Here is a 26,380-nt window from a genome sequence, read left to right on the forward strand (position 1 = left end):
CACAAGGAGGGAATGTAGCCATGCTGGCCACGCAAAATGGACACTGAGCCAAACTAAAATGGAAGGCAGCAGGGAAAGCCTGTTTAGTAAGAACAGACAGCCTGCTCTCAACTAATTAGCATTTTGCAAACAGCAAACCAGTTTTCTGGCCAGGTGCAGATCTCCAAGCAAAGGTGTTAATGGCAAAGCGCTTAACATCCTGATGAGGCAGCCCAGATCCAGACACAAACAATGGCAACATTTCCATCTCAATGTAGCAGTTAATTGGTGGAGTAGACAGAATGGCACCAGAGTAACAAATATCGAAACCAGCCCCCAACATCGAGGAAAGCCCCGCATTGGAGGATTTCGAAGGTAGCCGTTTGGAAACGTTCCAATCGGTACCGAAAGGTAGAGCCCGCCTAGAAGGGGGCAAGGACATGAGAGAGGGGTATAAAAGCAAATCCCCCACAGAGCCCCGGTCTGTTAAACCCGTGCTCCGGCTCTGACTGACACCTTGCATCCTGACTCTAGCCGTTGAGCACCAGCCGCCGAAACCGTAAGTTCAACGCTCGCTACGCGATCCAAGCCCACTAGACTCCCAAGTACCAGAACGCTTGCTGAAGGCTGCAGTACCAAGACCAGGACGAAGGCCTCGTTCTCTGACCTTGCCTGTTCCTGTTAGATAAGTATTCTGTTTGCTTAAGTTTAGTTATAGCTTAGTCTCTTAGTGTGTGCATGAGTATTTATTATAACTGTATAATAAATATTGATCGTTTGAACTTTACTAATCGGTGTATCGTCTTTATTACTTTGAACTTGACCTTGGAATACTTGTGACGTTGCCTATACGGCAACTGGCGACTCCAGAGCTAAATAATTACATAGAACAGAGCCTAGCAGTGTTAAGCACACGTCGAACTCGGAGGCGTGTTAATACACTCCAATAAACGCGTTTTACGCCCATAGTAAAACGTGCAACAGGTTATAAAAAGCGAGTTGTTCCCGCCGTTTTTACTAACGGCCAGACCAGGTCTGTTTGCCGTTCGTAAAAACAGCGTAAAGGGCTGGGACTTCGGCCCATCGAACAGCTGTGAATCGCTGCCGGCCGTAAAAAAACGGCGGCAGCGATTCGTGTCGGGAGTTGGGCGGGGGGGGGAGAATAGCGGGAGGGCGGGAAAAATGTCGGGAAGGCCCTCCCGCTATTCTCCGACCCGTCGTGGGGTCGGAGAATTTTGCCCCATATCTTTTGCTGGGGTACGGTTGGGTTGATCAGATTGAATACAAAGGTTGTGTATTAGCTTCATCAGCTAACATTTTGAACAAGCAACCTGTACCAATGAGGAGTTGACCGTGCAATTTGCCATCAACTCAAAGCAAATGGGCAACCCATGATTCCCTTGACCAATTATGTCATAGTCTCTCCCTGGAAAATGTGCGTTCAAAAGCATGGTTATTCACTGCAGCTCTCTACCCCCAGCTGCTGCATGCCACTCCTAATTTTAAAAAAATACTTACCAGTACCGAAGACTGAGTATCTGCCACCCAGATGGTACAGTGATGAAATGCAAATTGTGAGATTATTATCTCATCCGTTGCCAGGTGTAATACATTCACCTCTGAGTTAGAAAGACATCAATTCAAGCCTCATTTTACAGTCTTGAGCAGATAATCCAGGCTGACACATCAATACCGAGCGAGTGCTGCATGTCTCTCAGATAAGATGCTAAATCAAGGTTCCACCTGATCTCCCTGACACTATTTCAAAAAGAGCAGAAGAGCACTCCAAGTGTCTTGGCCAATATTCATCCCTCAACCGCATGTAATCTGATTGCTGTTTGTTGTATCTTGCTTTATGCTGCAGTTCAGAATGTTGCAAAAGTGACTGCACCTCAAAAAAGGTACCTCATTGTCTGTGAAGAGCTTCACAAATTCCTGAGACCGTGAAAAGCACTGTCTACATACAAGTTCTTGATTTATTTTCTGCTATTGCCTGGAAGGAGCCTTGGGTAAAAAGTTGAATGCAATGGTCAATTTTTCTGTGACTGTTAACAGATTTGGATCCTGCTCCTTCAATGTAGGAGATGGCATAATTCACCTATGGATTCATCGATGGTCATTGCCTTTCTCATGTATGGGGGATAATACTCATAGTATAGGAACTTCACAAAGTGAAGGATCAGGCCATCTTCTATCTCAACTCTAACTTATTGTATTATTCCTAAATTCCTTTACTCCACAAGAACTCATAATTTTATCAATCTCTGTCTTCAATAAGCTCAATAACAGAGCATCCACAGCTCTTTTGGGTCTACCGAAGACTCTCAAAACTTTCAGTTAGGATGTTTCTCCTCACCTCAGTCGGCAGCACGGTAGCACAAGTAGATAGCACTGTGGCTTCACAGCGCCAGGATCCCAGGTTCAATTCCCCACTGGGTCACTGTCTGTGTGGAATCTGTACATTCTCCCCGTGTCTGCGTGGGTTTCCTCCGGGTGCTCCGGTTTCCTCCCATAGTCCAAAGACGTGCAGGTTAGGTGGACTAGCCATGATAAATTGCCCTTAGTGTCCAAAAAGGTTAGGAAGGGTTATTGGGTTGTGGGGATAGGGTGGAAGTGAGGGCTTAAGTGGGTCGATGCAGACACGATGGGCTGAATAGCCCCCTTCTGCACTGTATGTTCTATGTTCTATGTAAGTGGTGAAACCCTGGTTTAGAGTCTGTGATCCCTAGTTCTAGACTCCTCAGCCATGAGAAACAACCTCCCAGTATCCCTTAGACAAGTCCTTAGTAATTTTGGACAGTGAGGAGGGATGAGATAAAAGAACAGGCGTTGCACCTTCTGTAATTGCATGGGAAGGTGCAGTAGGAAGGGGATGAGGAGTTGTGGGTATCGGAGGAGTGGACCAGGGTACCACGGAGGGACAGTCCCTGTGGAAGACTAACAGGTGGGGGTGAGGGGAAGATATGTGTGGTGGTGGCACCATGCTGGAATTGGCAGAAATGGCAGAAGGTGATCCTTTGAATGCGAAGGCTGGTAGGGTGAAAAGTGCCCTGCCTACCTCAGATTACCGTGGAATGACAAGACATATCAAAGATTGAGCAACAGGTGAAGCTAGCTGTTTCACGCTGCTACCATACAGTAGCAACAGGAGTGGTATTAGCCACTAATAAGTTGCTGCCCTCAAGCCAAAAAGGTAATCTGCCTATCCCACAAATAAGTAATGTGGTACATGAATTTCAGTGCCAGTGTGATGTCAGGTAAGTAGGCCATACGTCCAAAAGACTAGGGTGGGTTGTATCAAACAGAATGTCCCTTCCGCTGTTCATGGCGGACAAGGTACAGACCGTACCCAACCAGCTAGTGCTTGCAAAACTCAAAACACAATGTCCTACGTTAGATCTTATTCCATGATTGGACAACATTGGCTAAATAATTCTGTGAGTTAAAAATTATTCTGACAACCAATTTGTGTTTGGAATGAGGTATTTATGATTACTGGAAGCTCCGTATATTAATACACAGAGCCCTGTTCTTTGCAGATGGAAAAAACATTGCACTTGTTTCAACTAAGCAAAATAATTGACAGCCATTGAAAAGATCATTCTTCGGGGGAATGCCTTGACCAATCAGAGTCAAGCTGCCTGGTTTAGATTTTAAGTGCCTGGCAGTTAACTGATGATTGCCATCAGCTGGTGCATTCTCCATGGCAATGCCTTTATCGATCAGAGTCCACTGAATCAGCTCTCACATCTCATACAGTATAAATTTGTTGATTTCCCTTACCTTGTATTCTTACTCATACCCCGATGAGTGCAAGATGAAAAGCTTCAATACAAATGGCTCTTTTTTTTTAAAGCAATATTCAGGTTCTGTACCACAAATCAAATATTCATGACATGCATACCTGTGCCAGATATAGATGATCTCCGTCCAGCAATAGTGAATGAATCAAGCAGCTGGGCAGTCCGTCATATTGAAAAATTCTCACAGACAGCAAACCAAGCAGGTCTTATCATTTACTTTTTTTTAATACTTTTATAGAAATGTAAATGATTAAGACTATACATGAGATTAAAGTAGAAGTTGAAACATCAGAATCCATTTTTTTTAAGCTCTTATCTAAAAATATCAAGGAAATTTTAATCACGGAAACAAGAAATTTAAAAAGCAATGGACATAAACTCACTTTTTCAGAGTTAAAGGGGTTCTTGAGCCGTGATTATAATTTAGGACATTGTTGAAAACCCAACCACATCTCTGCCAGCAAGGTATACCTTTTTCAAGGGTTTTACAGCAAGAATAATGGGGTAAGAATTGGAAATTCACATCAATTCAGTGATTTCTAATTGATGTCTACCTGTGAGGACTTCAACAATGTACCATACAGAGGAACAGGTAATCACTGACAGAAATATCTAGATTTCTTTGTCTAATTGAGCATGTGTGGATGCCAGAAGTTGCTATCAGTTTCAGTTTCACAGAGTAATGACAGCAGATGGTGGCAGTTTCACTGTTATTAACACCCCAAAATCCTGGCCAATATACTTTTATGAATCACCATGGCTGAAGCTGAGTATGCATTTCAAATGTACACTGAGTAGACAGTCCAAACATGTGCAGGTAAGGTAGATTGGGCATTAAATTGCCTTTGAGCGTCTTAAGATGAGCATTTTAGGGTGGGGTTATGGGATAGGCCGGGGGATTGGGCCTGGGTAGGGTGCTCTTTCAGAGAGTTGGTTAATGGACCAGATGGCCTCCTTCTACACTGTAGAAATTCTAAGGTTTTTCTTAATGAAAATATGCTTTGTTTCCAGGCAAGTGCTTCAGTATATTTATTTCCCATTAGAATTGATCCGAATCTGTCCACTGGTATGCTGCATATTAACCTAGCCTGATTATTCATTGAGTTTTGATTAAGGTAACCATCTAAACTACCATTCGTTTGGCACAAGCTCACTGTCTGACACAATACAGACCTCCAGATGGTACTGAACCCACACCAAGTAACTAGGTATTTAATCATCAGGCAAAACAGTATGACAATTACTTATTTAAACAGAACAATCACCAGGATGTGGATTGGTTTGATACAATGAAGCCCTTCAGGCCAATTCTTTTTTAAGGCACTATTATACTGAATTAACAAATGAATTACCTGCTGTTTTAAGTTTAAACATGAATGAAATTAAGGCATTGAGGTAACTTGTAGAAGGAAATGATTGACAAAATTAAAACAAAAATTGACCTGGTGTTGCACTTGATAACATTTGATAAAAGTGGCTATTTGCTTCAATGTAACTTTGAGGAAATGTGTCTCAAAGTTTTCTGGTAGCTCATTTGGAATCCTCCAGTGGTTAGTGAATCAGCTACAGGTGGTCCAGGGTTTGTTTCATTGCAAGTGCTGAATTTTTTAAAAATGTATTCCTTTCTCAGAGTTACAAAGCCAATGCACAGTGGACATGACAAGCCCTTTATTCATCTCCTTGCTTGCTCCAAGCACAAATTCAAATTGAAACGATTCATGTTTTTAAAAATTCATTTATGGGATGTGGGTATGACTCACTAGGCCAGAATTTATTGTCCATCCCTAGTTGCCCACCCTTCAGAAGAGGGTGATGTGCTGCCTTCCTGAACCGCTGCAGTCCCTGAACCGCTGCAGTCCCTGAGGTGTAGGTACACTCACAGTGATGTTAGGGAAGGAATTCCAGGATTTCAACCCAACGACAGTGAAGGAACGGCGATATATTTCCAAGTCGGGATGTTGAGTGACTTGGAGGGGAATGTCCAGGTGGTGGTGTTTCCAGGTATCTGCTGCCTTTGCCCTTCTAGATGGTAGTGCCCTGGGTTTGAAAAGTGCTGCCTAAAGAACCTTGATGAGTTCCTGCAGTGCATCTTCTAGATGGTGCATACTGTTGTCATTGTTTGTCAGTGGTAGAGGGAGTGAATGATTGTGGAAGGGGTGCCAACCAAGTGGGCTGCTTTGTCCTGGATGGTGCAAAGCTTCTTTAGTGTTGTTGGAGCCGCAGTTATCCAGGCAAGTGCAAAGTATTCCATTACACTCCTGACTTGTGCCTTGTAGATGGTGGACAGGCTTTGGGGAGTCAGGAGGTGAATTACTTGCCACAGGTTTCCTTTGACCTGCTCTGGTAGCCACAGTATTTATATGGCTAGTCCAGTTCAGTTTCTGGTCAATGATAACCCCCAGAGGGATTGAGTGATGGTTGAGAGTGGAGGATTGAGTGATGGTTATTTCATTGAATGTCAAAGAGCAATGGTTAGATCCTCTCATGTTGGAGTTGGTCATTGCCTGGCACTTGTGTGGCATGAATGTTACTTATCCCTTGTCAGCCAAGCCTAGATATTGTTTATGTCTTGTTGTATTTGGACATGGACTGCTTCATTATCTGAGGTGCAGCGAATGGTACTGAACACGGTGCAGTTTTCAATGAACATCCCCACTTCTGACCTTATGATGGAAGGAAGGTGATTGATGAAGCAGTTGAAGATGATTGGGCCTAGGACACAACCCCAAGGAACTTCTGCAGTGATGTCCTGGAGCTGAGATCATCAACCTCCAACCACCACAATCATCTTCCTTTGTGCCAGGTATGACTTCAACCAACGGAGTGTTTTCCACCTGATTCCCATTGACTCCGGTTTTGCTAGGGCACATTGATGCCATACTCGGTCAAATGCTACCATGATGTCAAGGGTAGTCACTCACACCTCACCTCTGGCATTCAGCTCTTTTATCCATATTTGTACCAATGCTGTATTGAGGTCAGGCGCTTAGTGACCCTGACGGAACCCAAACTGAGCGCCCCATAGCAGATTATTGCTGAGTAAGTGCCACTTGATTGAACTGTTGATGACCCCTTCCATTACGTTACTGGTGACTGATAATAGACTGATGGGGCAGTAATTGGCTGGGTTGGATTTGTCCTGTCTCTTGTGTACAGGACACACCTGGGCACTTTTCTACATTGCCAGAAAGATGCCAGTGCTGTAGCTGTGCCAGAACAGCTTGGCTAGGGGTGCAGAAAATTCTGGAGCATAAGATTTCAGCACTATTGTCGGAATATTGTCAGGGCCCATAGCCTTTGCCGTATCCAGTGCCTTCAGCCATTTCTTGATATCATGTGGACTGAATCGAATTGGAGGAAGACTGGCATCCGTGATGATGGGGACCTCCGGAGGAGGCCGAGATGGAGCATCCACTCAGCACCTGGTTGAAGATTGTTGCGAATGCTTCAGCCTTGTCTTTTGCACAGATGTGCTGGGCTGCTCCATCATTGAGGATGGGGATATTTGTGGAGCCTCCTCCTGTGAGTTGTTTAATGGTTCATCACCATTCACAACTGGATGTGGCAGGACTGCGGATCGTAGATGTGATCCTTGGTTGTGTAAATAGTCTTGTGTTGTAGCTTCACCAGGTTGACACCTCATGTTTCCGTATGCTTGATGTTGCTTCTGGCATGCTTTCCTGTACTCTTCATTGAACCAGGGTTGATCCCCTGGCTTGCTGGTAATGGTAGAGTGTGGGATACGCCGGGCCATGAGGTTACAGATTGTGGTTGAATACAATTCTGCTGCTGCTGATGGCCCACAGCACCTCATGAAAGCCCAGTCTTGAGTTGCTCAATCTGTTCGAAGTCTATCCCATTTAGCACGCTGGTAGTGCCACACTCGATGGAGGGTATCCTCAATGTGAAGACGGGACTTTGTCTCCACAAGGACTATGCAGTCATCACTCCTACTGACACAGTCATGGATGGATGCATCTGCGGCAGGCAGGTTGGTGAGGATGAGGTCAGCTATGTTTTTCCCTTCTGTTGGTTTCCTTACCACCTGCCCAGTCCCAGCCTAACAGCTATGTCCTTTAGGATCCAGCCAGCTCAGTCTGTGGTGGTACTACCAAGTCACATTGAAATCCCCCACACAGAGTACATTTCTTGCCACCCTCAGTGCTTCCTCCAATTAGTGTTCAACATGGAGGAGTACTGATTCTTTAGCTGAGGGGGCAACAGTACTTGGTAATCAGCAGGAGGTTTTCTTGCCCATGTTTTACCTGGTGCTATGAGATTTCATGGGGTCTATAGTTGATGTTGAGGACTCCCAGATCCCCACAAAAGAGACATACTGGATCTAAGCTGACAAGAACAGGCATTACACCTGATCTCATGTTTGATTCTACGCTTGATCTTAGCCATAAGGTCGCGAGGTGATGAAGGTCAGTGCTGAATTGGCTGAACTTATACAGTCTTTGTAGTTGAGTGCAAAGAAGAGCAGCTGGGATTCCTGCTCCCGCTCACTTTTAAGTGCCCCTTTCTTGGACGTTATGTGTTCAAATGCGAATATTGAGTGATGATATGTATAGCTACATTTTCTCCTCCTGTTGTTAAGTAGCTTGCGGGTGCCTGCTGCCTCACCTCACACATGAGGAACAGTACCTTGCATGAGGTATTAGAACCTAGTCATGTTACTCCTGATCTTGCTGCCTCCACAACTGTAGCAAAATCATGTTATGCACCATCCTGACTTGAAACATATACTGTTAATTCATTATCATTGCTATATCAAAATCCTGAAATATCCAACTTATCACTGTGCAAGCATCATTCAGAGCAATATCTCCAAGTCAGGGAACAGGTCTAACACCATCTCCTTGGGGCAACCAGGAATAGAATCATAGAATTTACAGTGCAGAAGGAGGCCATTCGGCCCATCGAGTCTGCACCGGCTCTTGGAAAGAGCACCCCACTCAAGCCCACATCTCCATCCTATCCCCACAACCCATTAACCCCACCCAACATTAAGGGCGATTTTTGACACTAAGGAGCAATTTAGCATGGCCAATCCACCTAACCTGCACATCTTTGGACTGTGGGAGGAAACCGGAGCACCCGGAGGAAACCCATACACACACGGGGAGGCCGTGCAGACTCCGCACAGACAGTGCCCCAAGCCGGGAATCGAACCTGGGACGCTGGAGCTGTGAAGCAATTGTGCTAACCACTATCCTACCGTGATACCAGGCGTAAATGTAACCGTCCGACACTTTGACAGCAAATTTTTAAAACTCAACATGTCAGTATCTTCTGGAGATTTGGGGAAATGTGGTGGAAAAAGCACGTTTATTACATTATCATTCTGTGATCATCTGAAGACTCAGATAAAACCCATTGCTCACGCAATAACCTAAGGGATCTTCAACTAAATGTAAACATTGGAAAGACAGAGAAAATAATATTTTTGTTTAAAATCTTTGATGGACTGTTTCCAGTAGTGATTGCATCGGAAAATATTCCATAATGTAATGTTTTATTCTTACATATCTAACCTGCAGATAATAATATTTAGCAGTATTTTTACTGGTACATTACTGACTATATTTTTCCATTTGACAGTTTTCATTATCAGGACCATTGTTTCAGCAGGCCATGCTTGGTTTAGCTAACACTACCAATAGAAATCCTGGCAAAACAGATATTAGTCTGTGATGCCAACACAATGAAGCAGAATATAGGATAACCTCCACAAAACCTAGACAACCTCTCCCAACATGAAAATCCCTCCATAGCTGGGATCAGCCGAGTGAATCTTCTCTGGACCGCCTCCAATACCAGGATATCTTTCCCGAGATCAGGAAAGTAATTTAAATTTCACCAGCTGCTGTAGTGGGATTCAAAGTTGGTTCCCCAGAGCTTTATCCTGGGTCTCTGAATTACTAGTCCAGTGAAACTACTACTATGCCACCACCACCACCCCATCACCTTGTCTCTATCTGGCTTGGTTTGATGACCACTTTCCATAAAACAGACAGCAAGATGAATAGATTTTTATTTTATTCATACATGGGACATGTGCACCACTAGCAAGGCCAGCATATTTTGCCTACCCCTAACTGTCCTTGAGAAGGCGGTATTGAACCACCTTCTTGAATTGGTGTAATCCACGTGATGTAGGGGCCTTCAAATTACTGTGAGGGAAGGAGTTCCAGGATTTTGACCCAGGAGCAGTGAAGAAATGCCGATATATTTCTACGGCAGGATGGAGTGTGACTTGCAGGGCAACCTGCTGGTGGTGGTGGTCCCACATGCTTCCCGAGCTTGTTCTTCCGATTGGTAGAGGTCACAGGTTTGGAAGAGGCTGTCAAAGGAGCCTTGGCAAGTTGCTGCTGTGAATCCTGTGGATGGTACACACTGCTGTCATGGTGTGTAGGAAGTAGAGGAGTGAATGTTTAACATGCTGGATTGAGTCTCAGTCATATGGGATGCTATGTCCTTAGCGGTCTATCTACTGGATTATCTTAAACATCCAGAGAGGGTGGAATCTGTAGGAGTGTTGAGTGCTAAATACAGGATTATCAAGGTTATAAAATCCTGATCCATTATACCTGAGGTTCTATGCCCACTTGTACCACTTAAAGTGCTAAAACGAATATTAATTTTGATGTATAAAAATATTCCAAGTGATATTTCTGTCATTTAGTACTGGTTTCAAATGTAAATCTGGAGTCTAGAACAATCAACAACATACAGTTTGTACAATTTTATCTTGTTTTACCCTTACCCTCCCCTCCTTCTCCCACGACAACCAGATATTCAAAGGAAATCACAGCTATAACAGCTGAAAATAGCTTTTTGGCTGATACCTTAGGGCCTTGTCCTTGACAGGGGATAAAAAAGTTCTGCATTCTACATTTGAATGCTACCCAATAATCTGCAACTGTAAAGTGCTGGTGTGATTGTGAGAGTTGAGGACAGAATCAGGCTTCTCTAGATACCCATGGCCAGTAATTGCCGAGATTTACTGAGGTGCCCTACATGTGTAAAATGCCACTTGAGAAAATACAACAGACTCTTGCTTGCCCTTGAAACTCTGGGCGCGATCAGCGAATGCGTTGCGTCCAGCGTGGATCCGGATGCTCCGGATGAATAGCGGGAGAGGGAAAAATCAAATTTGCACCGGGCGTGACCATTTTACCTGCCCTGCTCCTAATGACGAGTTCCAGATCTCGCCCCAAAATGGCGAGAATATAATTAACTCTCATTTACATTCAATCTCATCAATGAGATTGAAGTTGAATGCAGCAGCTTCCCGGGAATTACCTGACTCCCCAGCGGGAAGTCACGCGGGCGTCGTTTAGTACTTGAGATACCCTCAATTACGACACAGGAGAGAAGATTGGTAATTCAAAGGCTTTAATCATCAGAGAACTGAACAGCAGCCGAGAAGTGTGCTCACCACATGCTGCCGAGTGAGCCTCATCTTATATACCGTTTCCTGGGGGCGGAGCCAGAGGCGGAGTCCCCCAGGGTTCCAAGCCCGGTCTTAAAGGGCCAATGTATTAAAGGTAAGGTACAGTTACAGCAGCTACTGATATCATTCATCACAGTACTCCTTATCAAAAACAGGAAGCTGGCACAATGGTTTCTGAGGAGAAGTGAGGAGGTGAGTAGCTATTTCCATATACTGGCAAGCAGCTCCAGGGCACTGGAGTGTGTGTGTGTGTGTGTGTGTGTGTGTGGGGGGGGGGGGGGGGGGGGGGAGAGGGTGAACCCGCTGGACCCAGTGGACCCGGGGGCTGAGGGACTTTGTGTCTATGAGGACTTCAAGCCATCTTTCAATATTGTGGAGATCCACAATAGAGGCAACCTCAGCTGCAGCCTGTCTGTCTGACCAGATTCTTCCAGGGCAGAGCCCTGCAGTGGCTTCTTTCCTGAAAATCAATTTCACTCCCTTTGACTGTGAGCAGCCTCTAGCTTCTCAGCTGATGGCTATTCCAAATGAGGAATTAGCCTTGTTAGTTGTGAGAACAATTCATGCCCCTGAACTCTGAAGCGCCTCCTCGAAGGCACAGGTGCCATTTCTCGGAGAATGATTAGTGGACTGCATATCCAGCAAACTTTGATGCCTGACAGCGTGCCTGAACTCTAGGAGCGTCAGCACCATAGAGGCAGCTGCCAACAATCAAACACTAAACAGCAGGGCTTTACCAGTGAGGACCCTCTTTCAGCCAAAGAGTAAGTGTCTGGATGCATGATGGGCAGCTGAGCACGGCCTTCCTAATGTTCCCGGCAGAGATCTGGAGTCTAGGGGCTCCTGATGTGGCCAGGGGTGAGTGTGCAGAGCAAAGTTTGCCAGCACAACTGGGTTGCTGGATGGCACTTTGAGATGGTAAGGGTTGGGGAGGCTTGGAGGATTTGAGGGTCCCGGGATGGAAGCCTGAACTGATGGTCTGTCTCTCACCTTCTCCAATGCCTTCCAAACGTAACAATGTTTGCAGGTGTTGATCCTGTAGAGGCTGCCCTCCCTGTGCTAGTGGCAGCTGAGGCGATCAGGCGCCGCAGAAAATAGCAATGCTAACTCAGACTGGAGGTGGCACCCCATGTTCAGAGGTCTGCCGCACGCATGAAAACCAGGCCGTCCATCAGGCTGAGGAGGGACCCAGAAGGGGAGGCCACCAGTGGCCCAAGGAATACAGGTGCCATTGGTCATTCCACGTGTTGATGGGCAGCATATGCCACAGGAGACTCCATCTCAACAAAGAGACAGTGAGGCACCTGTGCCACATCCTCATGTGGCTCCATCTCAGCAGAGAGAGGAAGTGTGGCATCTGAGTTATGTCCTCGTAAATACAGCACTCCATGGAGGAGGCAGAGGGCACTCACTCCTGGTGGCTGTGGAGGACTCTGCAAACCTAAACCTTTAAGTCACCTGGTCAGTCCAGAGCGCGAGAGGGGATCTGTGTGGCATCTCGCAGTTATCAGCCCACAGTACATGTGGGAGGTGATGAATGCTCTGTTTGCCCGAGCATAAGACTCTATAATCTTTGAGTTGGACCAGACCCACAAAGATGCCCAGCTGCAGGATTTGCTGCCATCACCTGGATGCCCCAGGCCCAGGGTGCCATTAATGGCATGCATGTTGCCCTGGAGCACTGGGGTTAACCCTAACCCTATATTAACAGGAAGGAGGGCAGCACGATGGCGCAGTGGTTAGCACTGCTGCCTCACGGTGCCGAGGTCCCAGGTTCGATTCCGGCTTAGGGTCACTATCCGTGTGGAGTTTGCACATTCTCCCCGTGTTTGCGTGGGTTTCGCTCCCTCAACACAAAAATGTGCAGGGTAGGTGGATTGGCCACACTAAATTGCCCCTTAATTGGAAAAAATTAATTGGGTACTCCGAATTTAAAAAAATATATTAACAGGAAGGTGTTCCACTCCCTGAATGTTCAGATTGCGAGCGACCACCATCTCGGAATCATGCACGTGTGTGCCCGTTACCCTGGGAGCGGCATGACAGCTATATCCTGGGGCACTTGCAGATCCCAGTGTCTTTGTGGACCTCCCGAGGATGGGGGTTGGCTTGTGGGAGACAAGGGATACCGGCTGGGGTCATAGCTGATGATGCTGGTGTGGAGGCCTGAGACTGTGGCAGAGACCCGATAAAGTGAGGTCCACGCTGCCACCGTGCTGTCGTTCAGCAGTGCATCGGGCTGCTCAAGACGAGGTTACGATGCCTTGACCACTCTGACAGTGCGTTGTAGTACACCCACCAGAGGATCTCCCACTTTGTGGTCGTCTGCTGTGCCCCCCACAATCTGGCACAGCAGTGGGGCAACATGCTGGAGGAGGAAGAGGAGGAGGCAGAGGGACATGCAGCCTCATCTGAGGAGGAGGATGAGCTGGTCCAGGAGGGCTGGAGAATGAGCCGGAGAATGGAGGACAGACGGCGGCGAGGGTCCGACATAACAGGAGGACCGGGGAGACCCTCATTGACTCCAAATTCTCCTAGGACAAGGCTGTGTCCATCAGCCCAACCATCCCCCCTTTTCCCTCCCTCACCCCATTCTCCCCATTTCTGTCCCTCCCCCATAATAATAATCTTTATTAGTGTCACAAGGAGGCTTACATTAACATTGCAATGAAGTTACTGTGAAAATCCCATAGTCACCACACTCTGGCGCCTGTTCAGGTACACAGAGGAAGAATTCAGAATATCCAATTCACCTAACAAGCACGTCTTTCGGGACTTGTGGGAGGAAACCGGAGCACCCGGAGGAAACCCACGCAGACACAGGGAGAACGTGCAGACTCCGCACAGACAGTGACCCAAGCTGGAAATTGAACCCGGGTCGCTGATGCTGTGAAGCAACAATGCTAACCACTGTGCTACCATGATGCCCATTTCCCTCCCCCCCATTCCCCATTTTCTCTCCCCAATCACCCCCTTCCCTCCATTACCCCCATTTCCCTCCCTACCTCCCATTCCGCTCCCCCATTTCTCTTCCTATTCTCCGCCCATCCACCATCACACCACTCCTTCCCCAACCACCCCTCATAAGGTCAGTATAACAACACCCCAGGGTGATGGGCCTGTGTCGGCATTGCCAGTGGGTCACTACACAAGGCAGGAGAGTGATGGTCACTCGCTGTGAAGAAAGCTCTGGTGCCCCTCAGTTTCTGTTGAACTCTGACTCTGTCTTTCTGCTGACAGAGCGCTCACACCCATCCTCTGAATGGGGTCTGCGTCGGGGGCTTTTGATCTTCCACCACGATGTCTGGGGGTTGGGGGGAGCGGAGGGCAACAGGGGGTGGGGTTGCGGGTAGGCCCGCAGTGAAGATTAATGTGACAGAGGCTTCACAAGTATGAGGTGTGACATGTTTTAATAGTGAACATTTTATGGTGGCAGATTTCAATTCCCCCAGCTACAGGTAGTGACCCCACCAGTGCCCACTCAGTTCTCCTCACACTTCTTCATCTTCCATTGTCTAATGCTACGTCTAGATGTGTCACCAGGATGCACATCAGAGGTAGAAGCAGTCTGTTGCTTTCCACACGCTGTGGCCTTTGATGCCCTTGGCGGATGTCCTCTGGAGGGCTGTTGCCAGGGGGGCCCTGGCTCACTTATCGGTGTCACTGGCATCGTCATGCCACCCTGTTCTGCCCAATGCCTGTGAGATACACTGGTGTCAGGAGCAGGATATTCGTAAGAACTGGAGACCGCCCCTTGTCTCCTTGGTGGCTGGCCCTGGGCCTGCGTTGGCTGCAGCACTTCCTCTTCCCTGGCAGTGCCTGGAGGGTCTGTTCCGCAAGGTGGGTGAGTACTTGAATCTCTGGGATTCCTCCCTCATCTTGGCCCTTTCCCATTTATGATGGGCTATCTTCTCCTGTGGGGACAAAGAAAGGGCTTTGTGAACCGCCGCTTGATGGATCAGGAAGGTCTATAGCAGATGACTTGTGTGGACACCGCACCTGGACATGAAGGGGTTGTGCTAGTGGCTGCCAGGGGGTTCTGAAGAACAAGCACGAAGATAGGATGTAGGGGGGTACGAGGTGTCAGCCAATGGAGTGGGACGAGGGGGGCTGTGGTTTTGGAATTTGAAGGATGGCAGGCAGGTCTGATGCCAGGAGAGAGGTGGTAACTTACCCTTGCAGCTCAGTGGAGATCATTGGTCTTCTTCCGACATTGGATGGCAGTCCTCCTGGTCATGCTGCCTGCACTGACAGCCGCTGCCGCTGCCTCCCAGGCACCATTGCTGCACCTGCTGCTGGTCCTCCGACCCCCTCGGTGGAAGACGGTGCCCTGCCTCTCATCCACAGCATTGAGAAGCCATGTGAGGTAGACATCCCCAAAGCGTGCTGCCATGTTTGTGTGTTCACTGGGAGTGAGTGGTGAGGGAGCGTTTAAAAGCAGCTCCCTCTTGTTAGTAGCGAGCAAGTTGGGCAAATCAGACTGCAAGACAGCCAGTAATGGCGGGAATCTCATGGGGGCCCAATTTTGGCACTAAATGCCATTGAATACGGGCTGCTATCTTGCTAATGTGGCCATTGCGGAACTTCCAGCCAAATGTGCCCACAATCGGTCTCTAACTTTGGTTTGTTGAATTGAGCCTTATATATCAGAGAGAGGAAAGTGGAGGAAATTAGCAGGGAGGTGTGTGTGGGGGGTGGGGGGTTGTGGAGGGGGTTGGCGTGGCTGCTGCTTAGGAGTGGGTGGTAAATATGAATCTAAAGGGATTTGATGTCGGCAGGTGAGCAAGACTAACAGCCCTCTGGGAGGAAATAACAAATGCATCATGTTTCAATGACATGAGGTTACCCTCCTCAAAGAATGAATGCTCCAAAACCTTTCAATCTCGAGGCATAAAATCAGTAGTCTCTAATATAGATAACACCATGGTCTGTAAATACAATGTCCACCCTACATCCTAATGCAAAAATCTGCAGATACAGAATCAATAATCTGGAATCTCTTGCTGGAATAACATAAGAAAGGCAAGTCTATGATTGCCAGCAATACTAAAGCATGTCTGAATTATAACTCTCAGGACTGGTGGCTCACATGGTTTCAAATAGTGAAGGAAGCAAGACTTATCTAAGTTCATTGGATTCTTTTCAATAATTGGCAAAACTGCTCTTTAACGCACCAATGATAATGGTTTACCGCCATAATAAAGTGATGTGAAAATGCGCAATAGCACTTAAAGCCCGCTTACTTTCTAAAGTGGCATTTCCCAATTGGACTCCCCTGTAAAGATTCTTTCATCTACTCCAACAAAACTGTTAAATCTCAGCCAGTTGGTCTAGCCGCGGTACTTAGTCAATGAAAAATAGTGAGGGGAAGTCGGAGAGTGAACAAACTTCTGTGACTCCTGCTCACCTGGGATCATTATACTCCCCCTCTACCAGGGAATACTACCAGGAATGGGAATTAATTTGGGGATGGGAAATAGATGTAAGATATGGGATTTGAAAAGGTTTGAACACTCGACTTGACTGCTGAGACTTGATTGCTTTATGCCTGAAAACTATATGAGTTGCATATTCAAAACTTCAAATTCTCTCTGCCACTTGGACGAAACACAAGATTTGAGCCTGGGTACTAATCCACAATGCTATGATTTTATGAATAAAAGAGAGGAATTGGGAACATATTGTGCCAGGCTGCTCCCACATACCTCCAGATGTCCAAAAGCATTGATCGAAGCTTAGGAAGGGATTGCTTGAATGGTCTGTGCATCCTTTCAAAATAATGATCTAAATATTCATTTAAAATCCAGTGAGTCAAACTATTTTATAGTAAAACTATTATTTGTACTCCAAGGCTCCCTGAAGAATCATGCCACAAGCAGAAACAAAATCAGGAAACACAAACTCCAAATTTGAATTGTCTGATGAACTTGTAATGTTCTGGGTCAATTCCTGTCTGGCTTTGGTTGTCGTGCTAACAATATGGGGGCAGGACTTTGAGCACTCGAGGCAATGTTTTGCACTGTAAACATACATCACAGGGCCCCAGTTCCTGGTCCTGGAATGAACTCAGCCGAAGTAACTTGAATCCATGTGATGAGAAGGCACTTCTGCAAACATCAGGGTGTGGCCCAGCATGCTATTATAGGAAGGGCATTGGACACGCTTCATTCTGTGGAATGTGTCAAGATCGCTTTCAGCTCTTGGACCCCTTTCCTAGAAAGCGTGTATTTGGAATATGAAGAATACTATATATTGAAGCTCCAAGACTGACATAACAATTATTGCTAAATCAGTGGGAACATTTTGTCCAGAGTTTTGCTTCTAGAATAAATATAGTCAGACTATCCGACTCCCCTTTAAAAATTGACTTCCGTCTCAAGCTGATTTGTTTTGCATCTTCCCCTGACTTATTATTAGATTCATAGAATCATACAATTTACAGTGCAGAAGGAGGCCATTCGGCCCATTGAGTCTGCACCGGTCCTTGGAAAGGACCCTATCTAAGCCCCCCCCCCCCCCTCCTCTCCCCCCCCCCCCCCCCCCCCCCCCCCCCCCCCCCCCCCCGCCACCCTATCCCCGCAATCCAGTCACCCAATCTAACCTTTTTGGACACTAAGGGCAATTTAGCATGGCTAACCCACCTAACCTGCACGTCTTTGGACTGTGGGAGGAAACCGGAGCACCCGGAGGAAACCCACGCAGACACGGGGAGAACGTGCAGACTCCGCACAGACAGTGACCCAAGCAGGGAATCGAAACTGGGACCCTAGAGCTGTGAAGCAATTGTGCTAACCACTGTGCTACCATGCTACCCCGATTAAAATTATTTCTCAGCCTGTTTGTTCAGGGGTATGGTTTAAATCGTTAACGTCTTTTCTCTGAAAAACAAAGAAGCTATAACGTTCCTTAACATATTTTCTCCTTTTCCTTAATTTACACCCCCCCCCCCCCCGGCCCCCGCCCGCTTCTCTTGGTTCCCCCTGTTCCACATACCATCCTGTCCCTGACTGAGGGGCCAGAGAATTGCCATTATGTGTTTTGTTCCTTACCATCGCATTTTCTTTCTATTCTTGTTTGGAAGTTTTGGGGAGGTTAACCTCAAGTGCAGAACCTCATCTGATGGCGAAAGGGAATTCTGAGTTGAGAGTGAAGCCACAAAAATCTTGCCTCCAGGAGGTTCCTTCTGACAGCTTGCTCAAGATCAAAACTTGACTATTACCTTGAGTCTCCATCGGCAGTAATGTAAAGTTCAGTATTTTCAGGAGCACAGCTATCTATGTACGTAGCCACATCTTTGTGTGCAGAAACACAACAGCTAGCACCCTGGGCAGTCTTTGTCTCCGCCAGTCCCTCATGCGAGTGTGCTATGTCCACTCCAGAGTGCACCTCCATCTGAGCCGGCGCCCCAAAGCCCATTGCCATGCTTCTACCCACGTAAGTTCCTGGTTGCACGAGGGGATGTGACACGGATGGATCTGTCAGAAACTCTTCCTCAGGTGTCAAAGGAGGCCCCGGCTGCCTCTGGAGGATGGCTCAATGGAGGGAGGAAGATAATTGTCAGTATTATCACTCACCACATCGTCAATGTCCATGCTGGTTGGCTGGGTTCAACTGATATCAACGGCATCATGGTGGCTTCATGATTGCTCAATAACTGGGGACTTTTGTTTCAAAGTCCTTCTGAGAGATGAGATGACCCAACATTGTTTGTACTCTCCACGTGTCCCGGTTCTGTCCACTGGACTCTTACCTTCCTCCAAGACACCCACTTCCTCATGACCTGAGGACTTTCCTCTGCGTTCACAATCAAACTCAAGGGCGTCCATCTCGAATGTGCTCTGGACAAGCAGATTGGCCACTCCGCCACCAGTTGCTGTGCACCCAGTGGCATTCTGGCTTCTAATTTCCTATAAGTATCAAGGTTCATTCATTACTCCATCCTCCATCTGTAATACCATTCCATGCTCGCTACCTGCCCTGCAAACCATGTTGATATCCCCATCATCTTTGCACGCCTGACACTTAGCTGAGCACCACTAATGATGGCCACCCTTCCAGATTTCTCCACATTGGACCATAATAACTCAATACTCACCCTTGCCGAATGCAGGAAATCACTGCAGCTTTTTCGACGCTGTATCCAGGAGCAGCGTACCACTTCAAGCCCGCTGACCTGATCTGTCACCTCTGCCCCGGCCTTCTTTGTTTGGTGGGGGCGGCCTCCTTTTGACATCCCATGGCATCAGGATATCCCACTGCTTCCACTAGAGTGCGGAGGCACTCCTCCAAAAAGCGGGGGTTAGAGTGCCCCACCGGCATTGCCCGCCTATGTCGACCGAGTGCTGCTGCCATCACTCAGTGCCCACTCTAGTCCAACGCCGGCATCTCCACGTCAGTTCTTATTGGTCAGCTCTCTGTGCCTCTTTTGTAACTCCTGGCTGTCTTCTGCATGCTGACACAGCCATGTTTAAACATCGCACCCCTATCATTAACTTGAATGTTACTATTGAAATTTCCACCATTAGATTCACAAAGCTGTATACACTGGTTGTTTATACCATTGTTCATTTATCATTTACTTTGGGTAGATCCTGCTGGTTTTGGTGCCTACCCCTACTGGCAGCCCTTCTCCAACGTGGGGTGGGGGTACGGTTAGCACTGGCTGGCCATTAATTGGCCATCCTGAGTGATATCACATCTTTTGGATTTTCAAAGGCGGAAGCAATCAACATGGCCACTGCACATTCTCCCTGTGGCTACGTGGGTTTCCTCTGGGTGCTCCAGTTTCCTCCCACAAGACCCGAAAGACGTGCTTGTTAGGTGAATTGGACATTCTGAATTCTCCCTCAGTGTACCCGAACAGGCTCTGGAATGTGGCGACGAGGAGATTTTCACAGTAACTTCATTGCAGTGTTAATGTAAGCCTACTTGTGACAATCATAAAGATTATTATTCCAGTCCCGTCGATCATGCGCGCCCGATAGTATTTTTTCCATTGGAAAAGTACATGTGGACAATTACATAATGCTGGTCAATGTGAGGGCCAAAGTTGCTGAACAGAACCCCACCATAAACACACATCTACACTTACAATGGTGTCATTCGAAGTTGTACAGAACATTGTACAGAATGTTCCCCACTCCTCAGCAGGCTGCCCATTTCCATATCTTGTGTAATTTTAATGGGCTTCCAAAACCTAACACCACCAGATGAAAATGATGATGGGAATAATAGTGTTTGAGCAATAGGTCAGCCACCCATCATACATTGTTCCCAATGAGGAGCAGGTGATCCAATATGATTCATTGTACACTATCACCCAAAGACACCCTCAATGTAAAGCGGATCTCTAAAGCCCCTTTGAAAAATTTTCATTTAAATTGCCGCCATATTATAGGTGCCCTGTTCATAAGAGTTAATCTCCAACCTATCCTCTTGCAGCTGGAAGCATAAATTACATCCTTTAGAATTTCCAAGCCATTTCGAGTGCATTGACCAGCATGCAGTATAGATCAATAGAATAAATCAGAGTTCAATAACAAGGAAGTGACATTTAAGGCTGTAAGGATGTAAGCCTAAAGATCTAAGTTTAAAGAAGGTTAGGAAGGTGTCTTAAAGTGTGATCACATTGTAAGTTGGTAAGCAAACTTGGCAAGGTGGCTCCAGAAATCCAAGGGCCCATTGGAAATGTACTATTATGTTTTAGATGGTAAGATCTTGTAAGTGAAATTAACTTTGATATGTTTAAAGGTCTGACTTCAGAGGGGATGATATTTGGCAATTTCAGGTGGAAAAAAAAACCTTCCTGTAGCATTAACTTGAATGCTACTATTCAAAGTTCCAGCATTAAATTCACAAGGCTGTTTCCACTGGTTGTTTGTACCGTATTTACATCTTTTTGTTCATTTATCATTTACTTGGGGTTGAGCCTTTGTTGCTAAACTGCTTTTACTAAAATTGAGTGGAAAATTTTTACAGGCAAACAGTTGGATACAATAGCCATTGAATTGTGAGAAATGTAACTTATCTGAAAAAAACCTTGAGAAAAAACTGGTTTTACACAACCTCAGATTATCTAATAGGAAGGTAATTGCCGGACCCCCTTTTAACTCCCTCAAATATTCCCAGCATTTCTATTTTTGCAGTACACCGATGCCAGTACTCCTGTTCTCCATATTGATAGGTCTAATGGTATATTTCTAAAACTGTATCTATATAATCGTGATACCATCTCCTTTATAATGTCACAGATCGCTATACATATATTAATTATGCAATTATGCTTTTTGTATGTGAGGCCTTCAAGCCATTTTTAGTGGATACCCATAACAGGGGCAACTACAGCTCTATCTGTCTGCCCTACCAAAACATCCAGGACACAAAGAGGTTTTCTTTGTGAAAATGAGCTGATGTAGCTTTGTATTGGTACCAATATGGAACGGTGATGTTTCCTTGTTGTTTAATGGTTAGTGTGATAAGTGGAATGTTATGTAGTTGATTTTCAAATCCTTGTTACTGTTCACTGTTTAATAAACAAAATATTTTCAAGTGGCTTCTTGTGGGTACATGTGCCATGTCTCAGACGATGATTACGGCATCACATTTCAATCAAACCTGGAAGCCTGAACACTATGCCCGGACTCTAGAACTGTCAGCACCATATAGGCAGCAGCCAACAATCAAACATTCAAGAGCTGGGCTCCAGCACCGGGTGTATCCTCACGACCAAAGGGTGAGTGTGTGGATCAGGAGAGGGCACCAGAGCACGGCCTCCCGAATGTTCCTGGCAGTGGTCTGGGGTCTAGGGGGTCCTGATGTGGCCGGGGAGATGAGTGTGCAGAGCGAGGTTTTCCAGCTCGGTGGATGACACTCTGAGAGAAGGCGGGACACATAAGGGTGGAGAGACTTGGGGGATTTGAGGTTCCCGGGGTGGAAGCCCTTACTGATTGTCGGTCTCTCTCCTTCTCCAATACCTTATAAATACCTCAAAGGATGGTAATGTCGGTCCCACAGAGGATGCCCTCGTTGTGCTAGTGGCAGCCCAGGCAGCCAGATGCTGGAGAGGGAAGCATCATCAACGCAGGCCCATATGGAGGGGCAACCACACACCCTGAAGACCCGGCCACCCATCAGGCCGAGGAAGAACCCAGAGAGGAAGGCCAGTGATGGCCCAAGGTGTACAGTCGTTGTTGGTCTTTCGATGAAATGATGGACAGCATGTGCTACAGGAGACTCCGTCTCAACAAAGAGACAGTGAGCACCTGTACCACATCCTCATGTGGCACCCCGTGGAGGAGGAGGACGCCCACTTCTGGTGGCCATAAAGGTCACTGAAGCCCTAAACCTTTATGCAACCGGTTCATTCCAGGGCTCGAGCGGGGAATTGTGCGACATTTCCTAAGCTACAGCCCATATACACTGTATGCCCGGGCAGCTGACTATATCAACATTGAGCTGGATCAAACCCACCAAGATGCCCGATCTGCAGGGTTCTCCGCCATTGTGGGATGCCCCAGGCCCAGAGGGTAATTGATAGCACGCATGTTGCCTTGCGGGCATCGGAGGGACTGCCCTTCAAAGCAGGAAGGGGTTCCATTCCCTGAATGTTCAGCTCATAGATACATAGATACATAGAATTTACAGTGCGGAAGGAGGCCATTCAGCCCATCGAGCCTGCACCGGCTCTTGGAAAGAGCATCCTACCCAAGGTCAACACCTCCACCCCATCCCCACAACCCCACTCAACACTAAGGGCAATTTTGGACACTAAGGGCAATGTAGCATGGCCAATCCACCTAACCTCACACCTTTGGACTTGTGTGACTACCACCTCCAATCAGGCAAGTGTATGCACACTTCCCAGGGAATGTGCATGACAGCTACATCCTGGGATACTCGGAGATCCGCAGCATCTTCAAGGCCCACCTCAGGATGATGAGTTGGCTCTTGGGGGATAAGGGGTACCCGCTGATGTCCTGGCTGATGATGCCAGTGCCGTGGCCAGAGAGCGATACGTGGGCACGATATAATGAGACCCATGTTGCCACCCGTGCTGCCTTTGATCGGTGCATTGGACTGCTCAAAATGCGGTTCCAATGCCTGGACCATGCTTTTTTTTTAATAAATATTTTATTGAGGTATTTTTTGGTATTATAACAACAACACAATAAACAATGTACATGAAACTATAAACATAGTCCAAAAGCCGTCTCCCTCCCTCACAGGTCCCACCTTTATTAACCCTCTACTCTAAGATAAACTAACCCCTCACCTACTTCTGCTAACGATTAATTTTCTGCGAAGAAGTCGACGAACGGTTGCCGCCTCCGGGTGAACCCTAACAGTGACCCTCTCAAGGCGAACTTGATTTTCTCCAGAGAATGCTAGCCATGGCCGATAACCAGGTCTCTGACTTCGGGGGCTTTGAGTCCCTCCAAGCTAATAGCATCCATCTCCGGGCTACCAGGGAAACAAAGGCCAGAACGTCTGCCTCTTTCTCGTCCTGGATTCCCGGGTCTTCCGACACTCCAAACATTGCCACCTCTGGACTCAGCGCCACCCTTGTTTTTAACACCGTGGTCATGACACCTGCAAACCCCTGCCAGAATCCCCTAAGCTTCGGACATGCCCAGAACATATGGACATGGTTCGCTGGTCCTCATGCACATTTGTACACCTGTCTTCCACCCCAAAGAATCTGCTCATCCGGGCCACTGTCATGTGAGCCCGATGAACGACCTTAAATTGTATCAGGCTGAGCCTGGCACATGTTGCGGACGCGTTGACTCTACTCAACGCGTCCACCCATAGACCATTCTCTATCTCTCCTCCCAGCTCCTCGACCCACTTGCGCTTCAGCTCCTCGGTCTGCGTCTCCTCTGACCCCATAAGTTCCTTGTAAATGTCAGAGACGCTCCCTTCTCCTACCCACCCTCTGGAAACTACCCTGTCCTAAATCCCCCTTAGCGGTAGGAGCGGGAAGGTTGACACCTGTTTACGTAGGAAGTCCCGCACCTGCAGATACCTGAATTTGTTTCCCCTCGCCAACCCAAACTTCTCCTCCAGCGCCCTCGTACACGGAAAGCTCCCTTCTATAAACATATCCCCCATCCTCTCAATCCCTGCTCTCTGCCATATCCGGAATCCCCCCATCCATACTTCCCGGGGCAAACCGGTGATTATTACAGATTGGGGACCAAACCGATGCTCCATCTGCTCCCACATGTCTCCTCCATTGCCCCCAGACTCTCCGGGCCGCCGCCACCACAGGGCTGGTGGAGTACCGTGCCGGCGGGAATGGCAGAGGCGCAGTTACCAACGCCCCAAACTGGTGCCCTAGCATGAAGCCGCCTCCATACGCTCCCATGCCGACCCCTCCCCCACCATCCCGATCATGGCTATATTCGCTGTCCAATAATAGTTACTCAAATTTGGCAGCATCAGCATCTCCCCGACTCCGCTCAAGCATTACCTTCCTTACCCGCGGGGTCTTGCCCGCCCAAACAAAGCCAGAGATCACTTTGTTGACCTGTTTAAAAAAGGACCGCGGAATGAAGATGGGGAGACATTAAAACACGAACAGGAATCTCGGGAGGACCGTCATCTTCACCGTCTGCACCCTCACAGCTAATGACAACGGGAGCACGATCCATCTCAGAAAATGGTCCTTCATTTGGTCTACTAGTCAGGCCAGATTTAATTTATGCAGCCGGTCCCATTCCCGCACCACTTGAATGCCTAGGTACCTAAAGCTTCCCTCTACTAATCTAAACGGCAGCTCCCCAATCAACTGTCCTGTCCCCTCGCCAGGACCGCAAACATCTCACTTTTCCCCATATTTAGCTTATACCCTGAAAACCGGCCAAATTCCCTGAGAATCCTCATGATTTCTTCCATCCTGTCTAATGGTTCCGATACATACAGAAGCAGGTCATCTGCATAGAGCGTGACTCTGTGCTCCACCCCACCCCCCGGACCAGCCCCTTGAGGCTCTCAGAGCAATTGCCAACACCTCTATAACTAGCGCGAACAACAGTGGGGAGAGGGGGCACCCCTGTCTCGTCCTCCGGTGCAGTCTAAAATAGTCCAATGTTGTCCTATTCGTCCGTACACTTGCCACAGGAGCCTGATACAGCACCTTGACCCAGTCAATAATGCCCCACCCGAATCCGAACAATCCCAATACCTCCCACAGATAATCTCATTCTACCCGATCGAAAGCCTTTTCTTCATCCATTGCGACCACTACCTCCACCTCCCTACCTTCCGGAGGTATCATGATCACATTTAACAACCTTCTTACATTGGACACCAACTGCCTACCCTTAACAAACCCCGTCTGGTCCACCCCAGTAACGTCCGGAACACAATGCTCTATCCTGGAGGACAAAGTCTCGGCCAGCAGTTTGGCGTCCACATTCAACAGGGATATCGGCATGCAGGACCCACACAACTCCAGGTTCTTGTCCCGCTTCAGAATCAGCGAAATCGTGGCCTGTGGCATCGTCGGAGGCAGCACCCCTCTGTCCCTTGCCTCATTGAACATCCTCATTAACACCGGCCCCAATATCCCAGAGAACGTTTAATAAAACGGGGCAGCACGGTAGCATGGTGGTTAGCATAAATGCTTCACAGCTCCAGGGTCCCAGGTTCGATTCGCGGCTGGGTCACTGTCTGTGTGGAGTCTGCACGTCCTCCCCGTGTGTGCGTGGGTTTCCTCCGGGTGCTCCGGTTTCCTCCCACAGTCCAAAGATGTGCGGGTTAGGTGGATTGGCCATGCTAAATTGCCCGTAGTGTCCTAAAAAGTAAGGTTAAGGCGGGGGGGGGTTGTTGGGTTACGGGTATAGGGTGGATATGTGGGTTTGAGTAGGGCGATCATTGCTCGGCACAACATCGAGGGCCGAAGGGCCTGTTCTGTGCTGTACTGTTCTATGTTCTATGTTCTAAAACTCCAGTGGACCCGTCTGGCCCCGGGGCTTTACCCGCCTGCTTGGCCTTCAGACCCTCCACTATCTCTTCCAGCCCGATTGGGCCCCCAGCCCTTCTACCCGCTCCCCGTCCACCTTTAGGAAATTCAGCCTCTCCAAGAAGTGCCTCATCCCCACCGGCCCCGAAGGCGGTTCCGACCCGTACAGCCTAC

This window comes from Scyliorhinus canicula, chromosome 14 (assembly GCF_902713615.1).
Source record: "Scyliorhinus canicula chromosome 14, sScyCan1.1, whole genome shotgun sequence".
Taxonomy (NCBI): Eukaryota; Metazoa; Chordata; class Chondrichthyes; order Carcharhiniformes; family Scyliorhinidae; genus Scyliorhinus; species Scyliorhinus canicula.